The following is a 19,974-nucleotide window of genomic DNA, read 5'->3' on the forward strand; positions in this document are numbered from 1 at the left end:
AAAGAAATACCCTGGTTCTTATCAAACCACTACCAACAACTGAGTATTTTTTCATTATAATTTTCTGTTCACATATAGACATATGTGTACATAATTTTTATTTTTATTTTGTAATTATTTTGAAGATCTAAGATAAATGACAAAATCCCTTTTGTCTTACAAATAGCCTATAGTAAAGATTAAACTACCTCCAGAAACTAGAGAAAAATATCTCTTTTAATACCAGCACAACTAGGACAATAGGCAATTTAGGGAATAGTTCCCCTTAAGTCACCAAAAGTGGTAAAAATATAAGTTACCTCAAAAGACTCTCCAATACTTCAATTTGCATTTCAACTAACAGTTTGTAACATCTCTATACACAAACTAAACCTCATCCTTCTAAACACTGAGCTATTAATGTTCCTCAGCTGGGGAAACAGCAATGACAACAATATCAGATTTGGAGAAGAATAAACCACAGGGCAAAACTTTTGAGAATGAACCATAACCATAAAACAAGTGTGACAATGGAAGAACAGCAGCAAAAAGTTACTTTCCATTAAAAACTATTTAAGATAAACATGTAGTTGGCTATAATGAAACTATAAAAACTAAATGACTGAAAAATCTTAGTTTTAGAGACTGAACTTTTTTTAATCCTCACCCAAAGATGTGTTTATTGATTTTAGAGAGAAAGAGACATACATGGATGTGAGAGAAAAACCATCAATCAGTTGCCTCCAGTGCCTGCCCCAACCTAGAACCAAACCCGAGGCCTCCTGGTGTACGTGATGACGCTCCAACAAACTGAGCCACCAGCCAGAGCTAAGCATTCTTAAATGTTTGGCCTAACTCTGGCGTTTCCTTTTGTAGAATCAATGCTTCAACCATGGAATCAGAGAATCTCAAACAATTTACATTACTGTGAATATATAGCTACAGGAAAGAAACAACAATGTAATAAATCACAACCTCTCTCTGAGGAGAAAATAAATGTTTTAAAAACACCTGCTGTTAGGGTCAGGTACAGTCCAAATTTGTTCCTGGAATTCCAGAGTTGCATAACTGAAGTATATTTCAATGGAGATGAACATCAAGTTACATTATTATCAAATTACCATATTCTATTTTGTTTTAGCAAAGAACATGATCAGACTGGGGTGAGAGCAAGCATATTTTTATAGTACATTTTTATTTTAAAAATCACTTAGGTAGAAGGCTATACAAATTTTCAATATTGTGTCCCAGAGCTAAACAATATAAAATGATCTTTAAAAACCTAGATTGTTTTTTCTCATTTTATTCAAGGTATTTTTAGTTTTACCCATTATTAAAAAAGAAAACTTTACTCAACAAACACTTAAGATACTTTAAAAGATTATTAAAGAAAAATTATCAAATTTCTGTGCTTTCTTCCCATGGAGAACAGCACAAATGTTGGATATTCAACTACATTTTACAAAAAGTTTAGTAACAGTTGTCTGCTTGTATAGCAATAATCACAAAATATATGGAACATATATTCCAGGGAAATAGCATCTGCATTTTTTTAATTTAAATTTAAAGCATTGGAGAATTAGTTGAACATCCAAACACTGTATTAATAACCATAATAAGGGGTATTCATCATAGAGCAAATGTAAAATCTCCCCTAAAACATGACTTCAATAAAAGAGTACAAATGCTATCATTAGAACGGTAAACCAATCTGGGAAAAGCTTAAGCGAAGAATTATAAATAAAATAAACAGGATTTCTTATTTTCTTGTTCAGAGGGAAAGTTTACAAATCAAAAGTTGTTTTACTTAAAGCTCTTATGAGCTTCAAGCTTTTTCTTGATGTATACACAGGGGTGGGGCAAAAGCACATTTACAGTTCATGTGGAAAATAATACAGTAGTTAATAAATAATAACACAAGAATAAACTCTGTGTTGTGGGTACTCACAACTCTAAACATTCTTTTGCCCCATGCAGAATTTAAAAATCTAGATGACACTGATAAAGTCTACAGAAGAGTATGTAGCACACTGTTGACAAATATTACAGACTTAAATTAATAAAACTAAAACAACTAAAGCTATCTAATAAAAGCTTCATTTAAAAGTTGTTCACTGTGAACTAAACTATAAAGGGTGGTGGTCATTACCGTGACTCCAAGGGGCCGCACCATCCCTGGGCTTTTCTTCTTCTGGGCTCTGCTCCTAGAACACAGAAAATCTGGTTTAGACAGTATCTTTGGTTAATTGTTTCGAACACTGAAAACTAACGTCCCTGTTTGCAGGAAACCAAGCCATGAAAAGCACCGTAATGAAGGGGACAACAGATCAGCAGCCAGTGTCCTGCAGGTGGGCGTGCCAAGCCCAGAAGGGACACACCACAACCCATTCAGACATGGAAGAACCCTTTATTACTGTTGTGGGAGAAACATAATTTTCCTCCTACCCCTCCAAGTTCTTCTGGCCAAACTAATAATCAAATTGATATGAGACAGAGTAAGAGGAGAAAATGACCTAACTTACTATGTATGTACATACAAGGGTTCCATAAAATACAAGACCCAAGGACAGACAGGGCAGTTAAGGCTTATATACCACGTCTGGCTAAGGAGAAAAGGGTAGAGGCATAGTAGTTTGGGACTTCAAAGGCCAGGAAGGCAATTCAGTTGGAGACAGAACAGTAAATGTTCGGTAAATAAATGCTTTCTGGCCCATCTCTAACAACGAACATGCAGAGGACTTTGTCCAAAAGGGCCTTGCTAGATTCCTCCCTGTCTGTCACACCAGTTCATATTAAATCATAGTTACCTATGATAAAACACTTCCCAGAGCAGACCCTACATTTTGGGGAGCAGTTAGCAGGAGAGTCCAAAGCCTTTTCCTGAGTCTTTTGTTTCTTGAAAATAACCAGGCATGTTTTGGAGTGGAAAACTCCATTACTCGTTGCTGTCTTAATTCTTTGCTGGCTAAAATACAAGAGAAGATCAAGTTCACTGGCATTTAACACGGACAAGAGCACTTTCCTACCAGGATCCCTGGGTCTGACAGTCATGCAAGACACAGACTAACAAAAGAAGCATGTCCCATGACATCCCACCACAGAGTTAAGTCTTCCTACCTTTGCCTTCAGCGTACCAGGGCATATTACAGATTATGAGGTCCAGTTAAGATAACATGATCTAATTTTAGCCACACTGACCCTCACAGAATGGACAAATGACTTCAAAGATTCCTGGGAAGAAACTAAACAGACCAAATGTGAAGGACAGTACAAGCAACCAGCATGGAGATGGGAGAGCTTTTCTCCATGGAGCGAGCAGCTCACCAGGCGCACGCCCACAGTAATCTTGAAGGAAAGCTGACCATTTAGCAAACACTAGGGGAATCACTTCTATTCTGAAAGATACTCACAATAGTGAAGAGCATTTATTAATGTATATCCAGACAGATGTTTGATTTACATAATTTTGTGGCCATAAACAACATATGCCCCTTACAAAAATTCACTTACCGAAACCCTCAAAAATTGGGGAACAGTTTTGCATTTTAAAAATCTTCCCAATGAAAGGTTTCCTCGGCTTTGAACTCACTTTTGGAAATATAAATATGTGGGACTTCCAGGCAAAGTGGAGGCATAGGAAGACACACTGTGCCTCCTCTCACAACCAAAAAAAGGATGGCAACAACAAATTTAAAAACAAAACACAACTAGAACTGCCAGAAAATTGAACTGTATGGAAGTCTGACAACCAAGGAGTTAAAAAAGAAACATTCATCCAGACCAGTTGGAGGGGCAGAAACAGGCAGCTGGGCAAAGAGGACCTGTGGCAAGGCTGCAGTTGGCAGGCAGGCAGCAACTGGTGGACCTGGCAAGGCTGAGAATTGTGGAAAGGGTGGTCCCACATTTGCATGCAGATAAACCAGGAGCAACAATTGGGGAACGAAACAGACTGCACAACCCAGCGTTCCAACTTGGGCAAATAAAGCCTCAAACCTCTGATTGAAAACACCCATGGGGATTGAGGTGGCAGCAGGAGAAACTCCCAGCCTCACAGGAGAGTTTGCTGGAGAGACCAGCAGGGTCCTAGAACACAAAGAAGCCCACCCACCCAGAAATCAGCACCAGAAGAGCCCAATTTGCTTGTGAGTAGTGGGGGAAGTGACTGAAAGCCAGCTGAGAGCTGAACAAGCAGCACTGTTCCCTCCTGGACCCCTCCCCCACATACAGCGTCACAACGCAGTCAAGTGGGTTGCCCCACCCTAGTGAACACCTAAGCCTCAGCCCCTTGGTAAATAACAGGTGCACCAAGACAAAAGCAATGGCCCACAAGAAAGAACAGCTCAAAGCTCCAGGAAAAAATACAACTAAGCAATGAAGAAATACCCAACCTACCAGATGCACAGTTCAAATCACTGGTAATCAGGATGCTCACAGCACTGGTTGAGCATGGTCACAAAGCAGAGAAAAAAGTAAAGGCTACGCTAAGTGGCAGGATGGAAAATGTACAAAGAACCGACAGTGACAGGAAGGAAATGGGGACTCAAATCAATGGTTCAGAGAAGAAGGAAGAAATAAACATTCAAGCAAAACAGAATGAAGAAACAAGAAGTCAAAAAATGAGGAGAGGTTTAGGAACCTCTGGGACAACTTTAAACATTCCAACATCCAAAGCATAGGGGAGCCAGAAGGAGAAGAGAAAGAGCAAGAAATTAAAAACTTATCTGAACAAATAATGAAGAAAACTTCCACACTCTGGCAAAGGAAATAGACATCTAGGAAGGCCAGGAAGCTCAGAGTCCCGAAGAAGTTGGACCCAAAGAGGAACACACCAAGACACATAATAGCCAAGATTAAAGGTAAGGAGAGAATCTTAAAAGCAGCAAGAGGAAAGGAAAGAATTACCTACAAAGAAGTACCCATAAGACTATCAGCTGATTTCTCAAAAGAAATGTTGTAGGCAAGAAGGGGCTGGAAAGAAGTATTCCAAGTCATGAAAGGCAAGGACCTACATCCAAGATTATTCTATCCAGCAAAGCTATCACTTAGAATGGAAGGGCAGATAGAGTGCTTCTCAGATAAGGTCAAGTTCAAGGAGTTCATCATCACCAAGCCCTTATTATATGAAATGTAAAAGAGACTTACTTAAGAAAAAGCAGATCAAAAATATGAATAATAAAATGACAACAAACTCACAACTATCACAACCGAACCTAAAAGAAAAACAAAAACAGAAACGAACTAAGCAAACATCTAGAACAAGAACAGAATCACAGAAATGGTGATCACATGGACGGCTCCAGTGGGGAAGGGGAGTGGAGAATGGGGGAATAAGTGGCATAAATGGGAGGTACAAAATAGACAGGGGGAAGTTAGGAATAGTATTGGAAATGTAGAAGCCAAAGAACTTACATGTATGACCCATGGACATGAACTAAGGAAGGGAGTGGGAGCGGGAGGGGGTGTGCAAAGTAGAGGGGAATAAAAGGGGGAAATGGGACAACTGTAGTAGCATAATCAACAAAATATATTTCAAGGGAAGAAAAGGAAATACAAATATGCAATACTTTTGATTAGTTCCCAGGAAAACTGACTGTCATCAGAGAAGGTGAAAATTCAGTGGCTGAAATATACAAAACCCTTCACATTATTGATGGATAACATTAAAAAATGACCATCGTGATTTAATAATTGTGTCCAACAACCATCTCCTCAGCTTATTTCTTTATGTCTTTGTGACAGGTCTTTTTAAGCTATGACTAGGGTGACTGACTATCATTTTTTAGGAATGACCTGGTCACAGCACTGAAGTCCCATACCTGGAATTGAGCAACCCCTCAATTCTAGAAAAGCCAAGATGGTCAGTTATCTTAGCTATGACATTCATTAAAACCAAACCTAAGAAAAATGACTTCAGATAATGGTAATGAAAAGCTTTGAATCAGGCTTTCAGAAAAGAATCATACCTATTAATATTTTGGTGAGGGCAAACTCATCTTTAACTAATAAAATATATAATATTAATTTCATTTTTACATTATACTTTTTGAGTTTATTTTTTAGTCCATAGTTTTAATGTACTAAGTAAAACATTTAATTTTTACATAAACAAATAAGCCACATATATCAAGATAAAAATAACAAAGTTTCTTTGTTGATGGGTAAAGCAAACCAACAAGTTTGAAAATGACTGCATCAGGTTGCCATTTGCCCACAAAGCCACATCTAACTGAGTATGACAGATTCATTGAGATGCCTCAGCTTGCTATCTTTCCGTATATATAATTTATTTTAGTTTTTGAGTTTATGTGGTTCGAAGTAAAAGTGCACACCTGTACGCAGAAACAAATAATAGTGAAAACTTTCCTACCTGTCCTCCCCCACCTGGCCAGCTCATAATACCTCCACCCACTAATCACCATTATTAGATTCTAATATATCCTTGCAAAATTTTCTTTATAAATATACAAAGAAATATAAATATGTATTTTTATTTTCTTGTTCTTGTGCACAAGAGGTATCATATCATAATATTGTTCTCTACTTCTTTCTTCAGTTAACAGCCTCCTTGGAGATCATTATCATGTTAAAATGAACACTCTTCTTTTTCCATAGCTACTACTAATGCTTTACCCTGACTGGATATTGCATGATTTGTTTAGCTGGCTCCATATTCATGAATGTTTAGGCTTTTTCCTTATCTTTTTTCCAATCGTATAAGGCTGCAGTGAAAAATCAGCACATACATCCTTGGCATGTGTACAAGGATATCTACGGAATAACTTCTCAGAAGCAGCGACTTGCATTTTCCTGCTGAGAAGCACCACCGAGTTGGGCTGTAGGGAGCTGCTCCACCGAACAGTCCCCTAAGCTCAGATCAAGGCCTGGTTTCCCAATGCCGAGAGGAAAGGGTGTGTTATCAAATTTTTAGAATTTTGACAAGATGGCAAGTGAAATATGATATCTCACTCTACTTCTAATTTATACTTGTTCCACTATGAGGAAGTTGACTATTACTTTGTATATTTATAAGCCATTTGTATTTCCTTTTCCATGAAATAGCTCTTTACGTGTTTGGTCCATTTTTCTGTTGGAATGATTATTCATCTTTTGCTCTTAATTAATCAGAAAGATTATCCCTTTCTCTACAGTATGAGATGCATTGTTTATTTTTTCCAGTTTATCATTCCCCTGTTCTTATGGCAGTGTTTAGTATGCAGAGATTTCTGTTGTTTCTTTCCTTTAAGAAATGGAACTACTGCCCTGGCTGTGTGGCTCCGTGGGTTGAGAGCCAGCCTGTGGACCAGAAGAAACGATGGTATAACAGTTTCCCTTTATGGCTTCTAGATTTAAGTAACAGAAAATTTTTCTCAATTCCCAAATTATAAACCTTCTCTTTTGTTTATCTGTTATACCTATAGTCTATTTTGTACATTTAAATCTTTGATAAATCTGAATTTGTACTAGGACATGATGTGAGGTAAAGTCACAAGATTCCTGCCCAGGTAAGCACTCAGTTGTCCCAAGACCACTTACTGAACAGTTCTCCTGCCCACCTGCCCTGTAATACAGGGTGAGTGTATTACACGTTAAACTCCGTGAGCACCTCCTCCTCCTCCTGGCTTAGCTCTCCACTTGTCTAGTTCTGTTCGAGTACCACCACCTTTTCTTCTCTGTGAGCCTCAGTTTCCTAATCTGTGTCTTGGAGAGAACCATAACTTGGTTACTGGATCATTTGAAGAATTAGAGATCCACAGGTAAAGCCTTGCTACAGCACATGACACACGGCAGACACATGGTAGCTATTGCTGTTATATTGCCAGGTTTCAAACTGCTAAGACATATCCTGTATTTAATATTAAGTTAGCCTGCCTATGTGTTTACTGCCTGAAGAAACACATCTCAAATGAACAAAATCTCTGATGAAATAAGAATTCAGAGAGAAAAGTCAAGATCTTAAAACCTGAACTGAAAAAATTATCTATTTTTTACTTATTAAACATATTTATAGGATGAGAACTATGCTGGGTTTTAAGGGTAAATATCAACAAATACAATTCCTGATGTCTGTGCACTGACTAGCTAGCCATCATTTGACAGTTCACCATCTGCTGAACGGGTGATTGAGGACAACGGGAAGACTGAGTTTACTCTGCTGTTCCCTGCTCCTTACCACAGTCTCACCCCCAGACTGTGATAACACTGCACTTCCTGCTCTCCCCACACTGCTCTGGGCTCCTCTTTGCCTGCCTGCCTCAGCCCCTCTCCCTGAGCAAACCATCAAGGCTGCTCTTCTGAGGCTCCATCTCACCTACTGTTGGGGTCAGTCACCCCCTCCACACCTTCCAGTCCACTATCAGTTTCACAAACACGACCACCAGTGGATCTGTAACTCCCTCCATCAAGTCTCAAATGTGCAGATCCAGAGTCCCCCGGTTAAGCTTCATCTGGATGCCCTACAAGCTCCTGCAACTAAATACTTACAAAATGAATTCATCGTTTTACAAGCTCAAAGCCTCTTCTTACCCACAACAAAGTCCCCTGAACTCACTCCACAGCTTCTTTCACCCACACTTTCTTCACCACCAGCTTAAACCCTTTTTGGTGGACAGGGTTCTCAGATGACCCCCACCATGTCCTTGTAGAATCTCCTCCCCAAAGTGGGAGTGAAATGTGACGCGTGCTTCTAGACCTCAGAACACAGCAAAGGCAGTGGCACAGTCACTCCCGCAGTTGCATTACCATATGTGACTCCACCTCAGCTGACTGGAATAAAAGGATCTCCTGCTGGCCTTGAAAAAGTAGGCTGCTATGTTGTGAGAGGGCCACCTGGAGAGGAGCTACAGGGCCTCTTGGAGCCAAGAGAGGCCCTGGCTTGACAGCCAGCAAGAAAGCAGTCCTACAATTGCGAGGACAAGGATTCTGCCAACAACTACATGAGCTTGGAGGAGGCCACTGAGGTCCAAGAGTAACTCGGCCAAGCCAATACTTTGATTTTACCCTTTGAGACTTGGAGCAGAGAATCCATTTAAGCCATACCTGGACGTCTGACCTACAGAAAATGTGAGATAATAATAAATGAGTGTTTGAAGTCGATAAGTTTGTAGTCATTTGTTATGTGGCAATACAAAACTAATACATACCTATTTTTCCTTTAGGAGTCAGCTCAGAAAACTTTCTTTAATCCTACTTCCTCCTCCCACACTAAGTTGAGTAACCTACTGAAGCCTGGAAATATTCTACACAAATCTCTATTATTGGGCTTATCACATTGCACTACCAATATGTGTTTTACTGGTCTTGCCTGCTTTGAAGAGCTTACTGAAGGTAGACAGTGTCTTAACCTTTTATCCTCAAAACACAGCCTAACGCCTAGTCTAGCTCAACACACGTCTGCTGAATGAAGGCATGAATGCAAAGTTCAAGAACAGTATGTTCTGCCTGGCAGATTTCACATTCAAAGTTATCACAGATATCTTTGTGCAATTAATAAGGCTGCATCCTGGTAAAATATACTATAACCCTGTGCTTCTCAAACTTTAGCATGCATATGACCACCTGAGAATCTTACTCAAAGGCAGATCTTGACTCCAGAGGTCTGGCGTGGGACCTGAGATTAAGAGTTTCCAACAAGCCCCCAGGTGATGGTTCTGCTGAAGGTGTGTGGGCCACACAATGAGCTGAGCGGCTGTCATTACGGGAGGGGGGGGGGGATTTGGTTGGGAAAGCAATAACCCAGTCCTATCCACCTCTCTTTTACTGCATGCAAAATGATGAACTGAATAAGATCTAATTTTCTATGATAGCTCTTTACCACATTCAATACATGGGAAATTTACATAATTCAAACAACGCAAGTTTGTTCTCATAAAGGTTCAACTGCAAAAAACTGAAATGGTAACAAAAAATAGTATTCAAGAGTTGATTATGTGAGCACAACAGCTACCAAAGCATTTTTATAATCACTGTATCATTCAAATATAAAAAGAAATATATAATATGCTGTCATTCAGTTAGTGGACTAGGGTGTTTGGTTAACACTTCTCTATTTGCTATTGAAATTCTGCCTTGATAGAAGAAACACATTCCTCAAAAAAATAAATTAGCTCTCACTTCAGAGTTAAATTACCCAACTTCTTTATGTCCATATGCTTTTTAGATGTATCAAGGTTATAGATAGACACATCAAAGATCATAATTTTATATTTCAAAATAAATTTGCATTTCCTTTATTATATACTGACCTAATTTTTGAACAATTTTGCAAATAAAAAGAATTTAATATCATACAGTAGTGCAGGAAAAAATGCTGAATTTGGAGTAGGGTAACCTAAGGCCGAATCCCAACCGCACCCATAAAGTGCTGTTCTCTCTAGATCTGATGAGTAAATGACACGTGCTCTCTGGACCTGACTTTTCTTACCTGGAAAACAAAGGGATTAGACTAAATGTTCTCCAAAGCTCCTAGCCTTTAATACATTTTGCTTCTGTCTGAGTTAATTATTCATTTCATAAATGTAATAAATCAACACTGCTACTAACAAATAGATAATTCATTTTTAAAAACCAAAAGAAAAAATGAGCAGTATACCCAATCCTCACAGACAGAACATGTAAGGAAATCATATGAATTGAAAAAAAAACCATTATTATTTCTCAGGTTTTGAACTTTAATTCTCAAAATGAAACATAAGTTTTAGGGGGGGAAACGGTGCTCTAACGAACAGGAGAGAATGATTTGAGGAACAGAAAACAAGTCTATGCAATGGTGCCTTTCCATCTGTCAATTTTAAATCCATCATTTCAGAAGAGAGGATTATGAGATGGGAAAAACCACTAAATGGCCCTGGAGGCATCATATACTTTACTACAAGTTACAGTGATGTATTATAATTAATCAGTATCTACATTTCCCTGACTGTGAATTCCAGTTAGGGAAGCAAAACACTGATTTTCACCACTGATTTGTGCTGGGCACTTTGAGGTCGTTGCCTTGGACCTGTTGGAGAGCGCCCCCTCTCCTGCACGGTCAGGCGGAGTCCCTGGGGCAGTGAGACTGTGGGGCACCTGCTATTCCTCTTCCACAAGAACAGAGGGTGAAATCTGCTGGTTTCATGAACTACAGAAAACACTGAAATCCTCTTTAGTAACTCCAGTAATAAGCTACTATGTAAATTTCACCTGCTGTTTCAAGCCCACTTTTCAAATTTTCTTTCGGTGTGATCCAATGTGGGATATAAACTGAAGAAAAATGAAATTAACCTTTCAGATGAAAATTCAGGAACTGATTACTTTCCATCGCCTTACTGGAATTCAGATTCAGACAGAGAGAAGGAAATGCTCTCATTGCGTTCAAACACTCATTAACACAGCTAGTCTCTAAATGAAATATCTTTATAGTATTTGTATTAATCATGTATTTTTAAAAGTTTTCTATATTTTATGATGCTCTGACATTGGGGGGGGGGCGGGCTTTTGGACAGAGGAGGGATTGTTTCTCTCAGAGAGAGCTAATTCCTAGAGATAGCAAACAACTTGCTGACACTGCAGGTCTTTCATATGCCAATCAACCAGTCCTGTTCATATCCCACTGGACTCTTTTTGTCGGGCTCTGGCAGTCTGGGACGCTACCCTCCTGCCCTAAATCAGCCAGGTATTAGACAAGCAGGGATGGCCCCTATAGCTAAAGGCCAAGGAAACTATCCAACCCAGACCATCCTGCACCTGTTTGGCTTACTTACCTGTTTTGCCCACTCTTCACTCCCTTTAAAAAACACAATAAACAGTTCCAGCCAAGATTGAGGCATAGGCAGAAACCCTTCACTTCCTTGCACAACCAAAAGGAGGTTAACAGCCAATCTAGAACCACTAAACAACTAGAAGTGCCAGAAAATCAAACTGCATGGAACTCTTGACAACCCAGTAATTAAAGAAACAGTCAAATAGAAAAAACAGACTGGTAAGATCCCACGATGACACACCAGACCAGGTGAATGAGACCTGCTCAGAAAAACCTCAGTGAGGCAGCTAACAACATGGGGGGGGGGGCTGGCTGAGGGCACAACTGAGACTCAGAGTTCACTGTGGACCACGGTTGCCACAGTGGGAGAAACTCACAGTCTCACATGAGAGTTCCATGGAAAGAGGGCTAGAGCCCAGTAGGTTTTGTTCCCTCTCTGGCCCCTCCCCCACAGGCAGTGCCACAGAGCAGCAAGGAGGGTGGCCCAGCCCAGGTGAATACCTAAAGCTCCACCCCCTTATAACTTAACAGGTGTCCTGAGCAAAGAAATACGGCCTAAATAAAAGAATATAGCAAACTTCAGAAAGAGCTAAGGGATGAGGAGATAACCAAACTATCTGTTAGAGAATTTAAAGCCCTGGTAATCAAAATGTTCACAGAACTGACTCAGCTTAGTCAAAAAATGAAAGAATAAATGAAAGATACCCAAAATGAAATAAAGCTAAATATTCAGGGAACCAACAGTTACAGAAAGGAAACCAGGATCCAAAGCAACAATTTGGAACAAAAGAGAAAAATAAACACCCAACAGGAACAGAATGAAGAAACAGGAATTCAAAAAAGAGAGTCTTACAAACATCTGAGACAACCTGAAATGTACCAATATCTGAATTATAGGGGTGCCAGGAGAAAAACAACAGCAAGAAATTGAAAACTAATTTGAACAAATAATGAAGAAAAACTTCCCCAATCTGGCAAATGAAACAGACTTCCAGGAAGTTCAGGAAGCCTAGAGAGTCCCAAAGAAGTTGGACCCAAAGAGGAACACACCAAGGCACATCATCATTAAGTTACCCAAGATTAAAGACAAAGGGAGAATCTTAAAAGCAGTAAGAGGAAAGGAGAAAGTTACCTACAAAGGAATTCCCATTAGACTATCTGCTGATTTCTCAAAAGAAACCTTACAGGCAAGAAGGGATTGCAAAGAAGTATCTGAAGTCATGAAAAGCAAGGACCTACATCCAAGATTACTCTGTTCTACAAAGCTTTCATTTAGAATGGAAAGGCAGATAAAGTGTTTCCTACATATGGTCAAGTTAAAAGAATTCATCATCACCAAGCCATTATTATATGAAATGTGAAAGGGACTTATCTAAGAAAAAGAAGATCAAAAATATGAACAATAAAAATGACAACAAACTCACAACTATCAACAAATGAACCTAAGAAAGAAAGAAAAACAATGAAAACAAAAACCAAGCAAACAATTAGAACAGGGACAGAATCAGAGAAATGGAGATCACATGCAGGGATTTCACTGGGGAAGCAGAAGGGAGAAATGGGGGGAAAGGTAGAGAGAAGAAGAAGCATAATTAGTAGACATAAAATAAGGAGAAATAAAAAATGGTATAGGGAACAGAGAACTCAAAGAATTTTCATGTACAACCCATAGACAACAACTAAGTGGGGGAAAACCTTAGTTCATGGTGGAGGGTTGGGGGATACAAGGGTGGAGGGGAATAAAGGGGGGAAAATTGGGAAAACTGTAGTAACCAATAAAAAACACTTTAAAAAATAAAAATTTAAAAAAAAATAATAAATAAATAACAAGATAAAGGCTTTTTGCCTACATTTTCCCTTCATTCCTTCTGCCTCCTGACCAACTCTGGTCCCTCCCCAAATGGTCCTCCATGGTGTGATTGCCCCCTCCTCTTGGGAAACGTGAGCTACAAACTCTTTTCAATGGCAGTTGTTCTTGATCTGTTAGCCTCACCATACCTGAATAAAATAAAATAAAAATCCCAGGTGTATTTTAAAATGATATTTCCTAAGACTTTAAAAGGGGGGGNAAACAAATAATAAATAAATAACAAGATAAAGGCTTTTTGCCTACATTTTCCCTTCATTCCTTCTGCCTCCTGACCAACTCTGGTCCCTCCCCAAATGGTCCTCCATGGTGTGATTGCCCCCTCCTCTTGGGAAACGTGAGCTACAAACTCTTTTCAATGGCAGTTGTTCTTGATCTGTTAGCCTCACCATACTTGAATAAAATAAAATTAAAATCCCAGGTGTATTTTAAAATGATATTTCCTAAGACTTTAAAAAAGGGGGGGGAGAATATCTAAAATAGCCTTATTAACAACTTTCTATGAGTCCTCCACATATAAATGAATTTCATTGACTGATGCAAACTATTATTAGCCATGTATAGGGCAACAAAATGATTTAAAAAATTAGAACTACTGAAAATAAGAGACTAAAAAGAAAAACTAAAATAATTCCACCCTAAACAATTTATCAGTATCTATTTAAGAATACTACAAAATAGATTTCATTACACTATGCCCAAGTTGAAGGCAACCATGGCCTGCTTTGTCAGCCTTATCAAGTACAGCTGCTACAATATCAAGTATAACTTCATCTGCTCTGCCTTCAAGACCCTCTAAGCTCGACCACCCAGATCCACCCTAGTCATCTTACTACCTCATGTGTACCATAGCTCAGAGTTATTGAAATGGAAAGACCCTTAAAGATCTTCTAATCTAAGAGTCTTGTTCTACAAACAAAGAAGCTGAGCTCCCAATTTGGTGAAGGACTTGTCCTTGGTCAGAGAACTAATGATCACCAGAGCCAAAAACTAAAATGCAAATACTCTGACCCCCCACAGCCCAACACTCATTTTACAGAACTGCCAAGAGCAACATCTGCTCAAGTCATTATAATCTCATCATATACCACATATGTCATATTTGCTTTCAACCCTATATCTTTGCTCTTGCTGCTCCTTGGCCCAGATGATCCCTGCTATACCCTTCAACTTTCTTACCTCTCAAGTTTAGTTGCCTAGAGAGAGCACCTGGATGTTAAAATGCAAATAAGTTGTATTCTCGCATGTACAATTTTGCCAGGTTAGATTTAAGAGCCATGTGTTACAATAGAATTAAATATGCATAAATAAATATTTTACTTATTAAGTAAATAAAAGCATTAAACATGTACATCTTACTTTTTATCCTTCAAGGTCAGACACAAGCCCTGAATGATCCCACCTTTTTCTGGAGGTTGACTGTGCCTTAGAGCACTAATATGCTTAAGTACTTAGTTGTACTGCACTACAGTAGATAAGTTACTGCTCTTTCATTCAGCAATACTAAGCCCTTTAGACATTAGACAATGCCTTGTATCTCCATTTATCAAAGCTCATAATCCACCAGTTACATATAGATTCATAGATGTTGAGGCATTCAGAGGGAGAGGAAGAATGGCTGCTAACGTTTTTCCACTATCAGATATTTATATACACGGTTAGAGACCACATACTCTATACTTGTAGAGACAAATAAAACTTCATATTTGAGAAAGTTGCATTTTAAGAAATTTGCAATTTTATAGCCTACATATACTTTTTTATGCCCAGAGCACCCATGTACACAACAAACATCTATGAAATCACCTTGGGAAAAAAAAAAACCAGAAAGCTTAGTTTCCTTCTTATCATATCCCAGTCAATTCTAAAGGTGGTGGGTGGAAAAGGCAGGCAAAGGGCACCAAAAATAACACTTGCTTTTGTTTTGGATGTTGGGAGAAAGTGTACGTTAAGAAGTCTAACAGGGCAGGGAAGCACTTGACTTTGAGACTACAGCAGTGCCATAAAGACCAGTGTGGTAAGTGGAAGTTCATCCACTCAGTAGGTTTTAGAAAACAAAGATGTTACAAATTTTAAGGTTAAAGAGGCGCTCTCATAGATGCTGTCATAGAAAGTATAAGTTGGGATGATTTATTTAGAGGAGGATATAAAAGGCTTATCAAAAATTTAAATGCACATATTCTTTGGGAAAATTCTACTGGTAAAATTTTATCTATTAACCAACTACAAAAGCATGCCAAGATATATGAAAGAACATTGGTTATAATATTGTGTATAACAACAAAAATAAAAATCACCTAAATGTTTACAGTAGGACATTTTTAAAATAAGATACATTCACAGAAGGAAATACTGGGCACCACTGAAAACAATGACAAGATCTTAATCTCCAAGATACACAGGCTTGAGTGCAAAAAAGCAAGACGCAGAACAAGAAATAGAATGTGAACCTACTTGGACACATCTATGCATGTATGTATGATACATGTGTAAGTATGTGCCTAAAGGGCATAGGGGTTTTTTGGCTTTTTTGTTGTTGTTTTTGATTCCTATATAGATACAAAAGAAAATAGAAACAGTAGTCACACCTTTAGGAAAAGATTTGGAGGTTAGCATGCGTGTTAGTAGGTACAAAGAATTCACATTCTTATCTTAATACCTGTCTGTACTAGTTGAATTTTTAACTATGTGTCTCTATTTTGAAAGATATAAATATTTTTGAAATTCTATTAAGAAATAGAAAATATTAGTCTAGGAAGACATCATTGACACACATTAAGATCAGCATGTAAAAATTATTTGATATCCAAGATATTAAATTACTGTTTCAAAACCAGATGTTTAGAATGCATCCAACTGTACTTAGATTGATGTTTTATTTAATCTGCCATGCTATTTTACTTGGTTGACTGAAAATGTCACTTATAAAATCACAAGGGTAACACAGAAAGTACAGGATGCTACTGACATTTCAATCAAAACTCAAACATGAGTACGGTGATTGAACTCAAGCAGGACTGAACCCCTTTCTCTCCAGTGCATGCAGCCACAGAAGTGAATCTTATTGTATTAAACTATTAAATTTAATGAAAAAGAACACTGTAGCTGGCAATGAGCCTCAAACTGGCAGTGCAATAATCAATAATGCACAATTCATTCTAAATGTACATTTTTTTAAAGATTTCATTTATTTATTTTTTAGAGAGGGAGAAAGTGGGAGAGAAATATCAATGTATGGTTGCCTCTCACATGCTCCATACTGGGGACCTGGCCCGAAACCCAGGCATGTGCCCTGGGAATCGAAGCTGCAACCATTTGGTTCTCAGGCTGGTGCTCAATCCCCAAGCCACGCCAGCCAGGGTTACATCTTTTCAATTATCTCATGTGGACATCCTTTAGAATAATTATATATTCCAAAGATCTCAAAACTCAAATTAGTAATACGGTCCTTTAAGTCATTTTCTTAGTATTGATCAAAGAAGCCCATTTGCATGAAGACATCATTAACACTGAGAATATCATTCAATAGATAGTTTTAGAAATCCAGCTATGCAAGGCAACATGCTGAAACAGTGCCTGAGTAAGTGCTGAGCAGTTCTGGAGTTCAACAACAGAAAATCCCAGGTGGGATAGAAATAATGATAAAAGCATCAGCACTGAGTCAGAAACTAAGTTGGGTTGTAAGAGAAAATTTGGATTTGTGCCAATACAAAAGATACAGCAGGTTAAATATCCATGCTGTAAGGTAAAATAACTGAAATGTTGTGAAAAGGCAGTAATAATTTAAAGAGAAATAATACTAAGAAAAAGATGAAAATATGTTGAAAAAAGAAGTAGTCTCAAATATTAAACTAAAAAATAAATATGCAATGGCCATGATCACTTATAACTACAGCACAATTAGTAGATGAGATGTGTCTACCTATTTCCCTAGGACAGTGTTCTCAAAGGAGAACATGTACCAGAATCACCTGGAGGGCTTGGTGAACTCCACCCCCAGAGTATCTGATTCACCCAGTCTGGAGTGAGGCCCAAGGATTTGCATTTCTAACAACCCCCAGGTGATGCTGATGCTGCTGCTCTGAAGACCACTGCTGGAGAATTAACTATCTAAAAATAACTCAGAATAGGTCAAATACTGTCTCTTCACAGGGCACAACACAGAAAACCAAAAGTACTGAAAAGAATGGCACCCTCACAAACCTGAGACAGGTGTAGGCCTCCCCACGTCTGGTCCAAGCAACCTCTTAGAGAGTGAGCTCTCCAGGATATATTTAGAGCACTAAACTCTCATGGAACTGGTCTAGGAGATTAAGCCAATCTGGACCCCACAGGGAACTGGGCCTCAGCCCCACATTACCCACCCCACCTCCTAGTGAGGCTGATCTTGAGGCGGGTGGGGAGAAAAACAGCTCTATAGCTTGATAGAGACCTATATTAAAACCATAGATCATATCATCACTTGACATGTCTCATTTAATGTGTGGAGTTCAACAAACCACACCTAACCTGACATTGAACCAAAGAATTTATAACACTGTATCACTTCATCAACTGCAATGTATGAATGCATAACCAAGATCCACATGAAGTCCCCCACACCCACGCCCAAATGAATAATGAGAGCCCATGACACAATGAGAAGGCTCTAATGGCCCGCTAATCTGAACACAGTCACCACCGAGTTCTCCTGCTCACTTCTGCCCACCTTGAAATACGTAGGAATACAAAAAGCTGTCACAAGGAAACAGTACAGCTAACTAAAGGCATGATGCACATGCCTCTAGCTGTCAAGATGCCCCTGTTAAGTGTTTTTTAGATACGATTAACACTTAAACACTAGACTGAGTAAAGCAGGTTACCCTCCATAATGTGCATAGGCCTCATCCAATCAGGTAAAGGCCTTATGAGATAAAAGGCTGATTTCACCTGAGGGAGATGGAACTCTGCCTCCAGACTGCCTCTGGAGTGAAGATGGCAACATCAGCTCTTTTCTGGGTCTCCACCCTGCCTACCTGCCCTGTAGATTTCAGACTTGCCAGCCCCCACCATTTCCTGAGTCAATTCTTGGAAACAAGAAGAAATCTCAATCTCTCTCCCCTTCTCCATAAATATGTATAAACGAATACACATACGTATAACTCATCAGTATCAAGTAGGAGCAGAAACTGTGAACAGCAAATGCGACAGGACTGCCAACTCCTCCTACTAGTCCGTTTCCCTGGAGAACCCTGATAAACACAACCCTCTGTAGTTCACAGTCTCTTTCCCTTACTTGACAATGATCAATTACTTTCATCTTTCTAAAACAAAACGTCTTTCACTTTTAAAATACACTGGACTATAATACTTATATTCTATGCAGTGGCATAGAATACATACATAAAACTCAACTATACATAAAACTCAACCAGAATGAATCAGTTTTGACTGACTGATGAAACACCTCCACTGTAGTTACAATAACTATCCAATTACCGTGTGAATTACCACCCTGAGCACAAACTACAAGGAAGGGATCAGGCACTGACATCTTACCAAGCACCCATCCTGATTCTGATGGTCTTTGGAATCCACACTGAACTTCCTTTTCCTGTTGGGCTGTTTCATCGCCGCTTTAGCGCTCCTTAGCAGTGTTTTTCTGCAAAATAGTGCCACATAAAAAGTTCAGAGGTTTTTGTTCTTTTAGAAGTACAAAAATAAAACCAAAAATAAAAACGTGCTTTCAATTACACTTCTTATAATTGGCTGCCATAAATACCTTGATAAATGAGTTGACACAAAAATTTCAGTGTTGATTTTATAGCCCCTAGTGTAATATTAAATTAATGGGGAAAAGAGATGAGTTTGCTACCTCATCTAGAATTTGTATCACAGAGAAAATAGGTATGATTTCCTTTGGTCTTATTATCTGTCACAATTTATGTTTTTTTACTTAGCTGATCTAACCAATTAGGATTCACTGCAATCTGCCTGTCCATATTCTATACTCACATGGTCTGACTATCCTCAAGTGTCAAAGCAAAGGTAATCTTGGTAAGAGGTCTTAGTCATACAAGGCATAGCCCAGCAATTTGGAACAGAGAAAATAATTTTTTTTTGCCAATCAAATTTATCAAGACCATTCTGCAGTACATTAAAAAACAGTGGTAGACAGTCTTCAAAAAATTATTTGGAATGAGTTTTCTGGTAGAGCAGGCTAACCATCTGGAAAACCAACCACTAATACTATTCAAGTATCATTCGAGTTATAATTCAAAAAGTCATTCACTTTGAATAATTTTAACTACAATAGACATGTAATTTTTAAAAAGTTTAATAGACCTAAACCATTTACAATCCCAAATATTTTAGAATATTATGCAACTTCTTCCCTGATATTTCCACCTTA

The 19,974-nt window shown here is 38.6% G+C and overlaps 1 long non-coding RNA gene across 1 annotated transcript; it reads right to left on the bottom strand.

Annotated features, from left to right (window-relative positions):
• Positions 1–2,123: 2,123 nt before the first annotated feature.
• On the bottom strand, positions 2,124–19,657 carry LOC118989972 (uncharacterized). Its single transcript, XR_005067142.1, has 3 exons — positions 19,578–19,657; positions 19,122–19,224; positions 2,124–2,183 (listed from the first exon to the last, which is right to left on the bottom strand). It is a non-coding gene; the product is annotated as an uncharacterized LOC118989972 (long non-coding RNA).
• Between the last annotated feature and the right edge of the window lie 317 nt (positions 19,658–19,974).

This window comes from Sturnira hondurensis, unplaced genomic scaffold (genome assembly GCF_014824575.4).
Source record: "Sturnira hondurensis isolate 20B ecotype Veracruz unplaced genomic scaffold, ASM1482457v3 Scaffold0006713, whole genome shotgun sequence".
Taxonomy (NCBI): Eukaryota; Metazoa; Chordata; class Mammalia; order Chiroptera; family Phyllostomidae; genus Sturnira; species Sturnira hondurensis.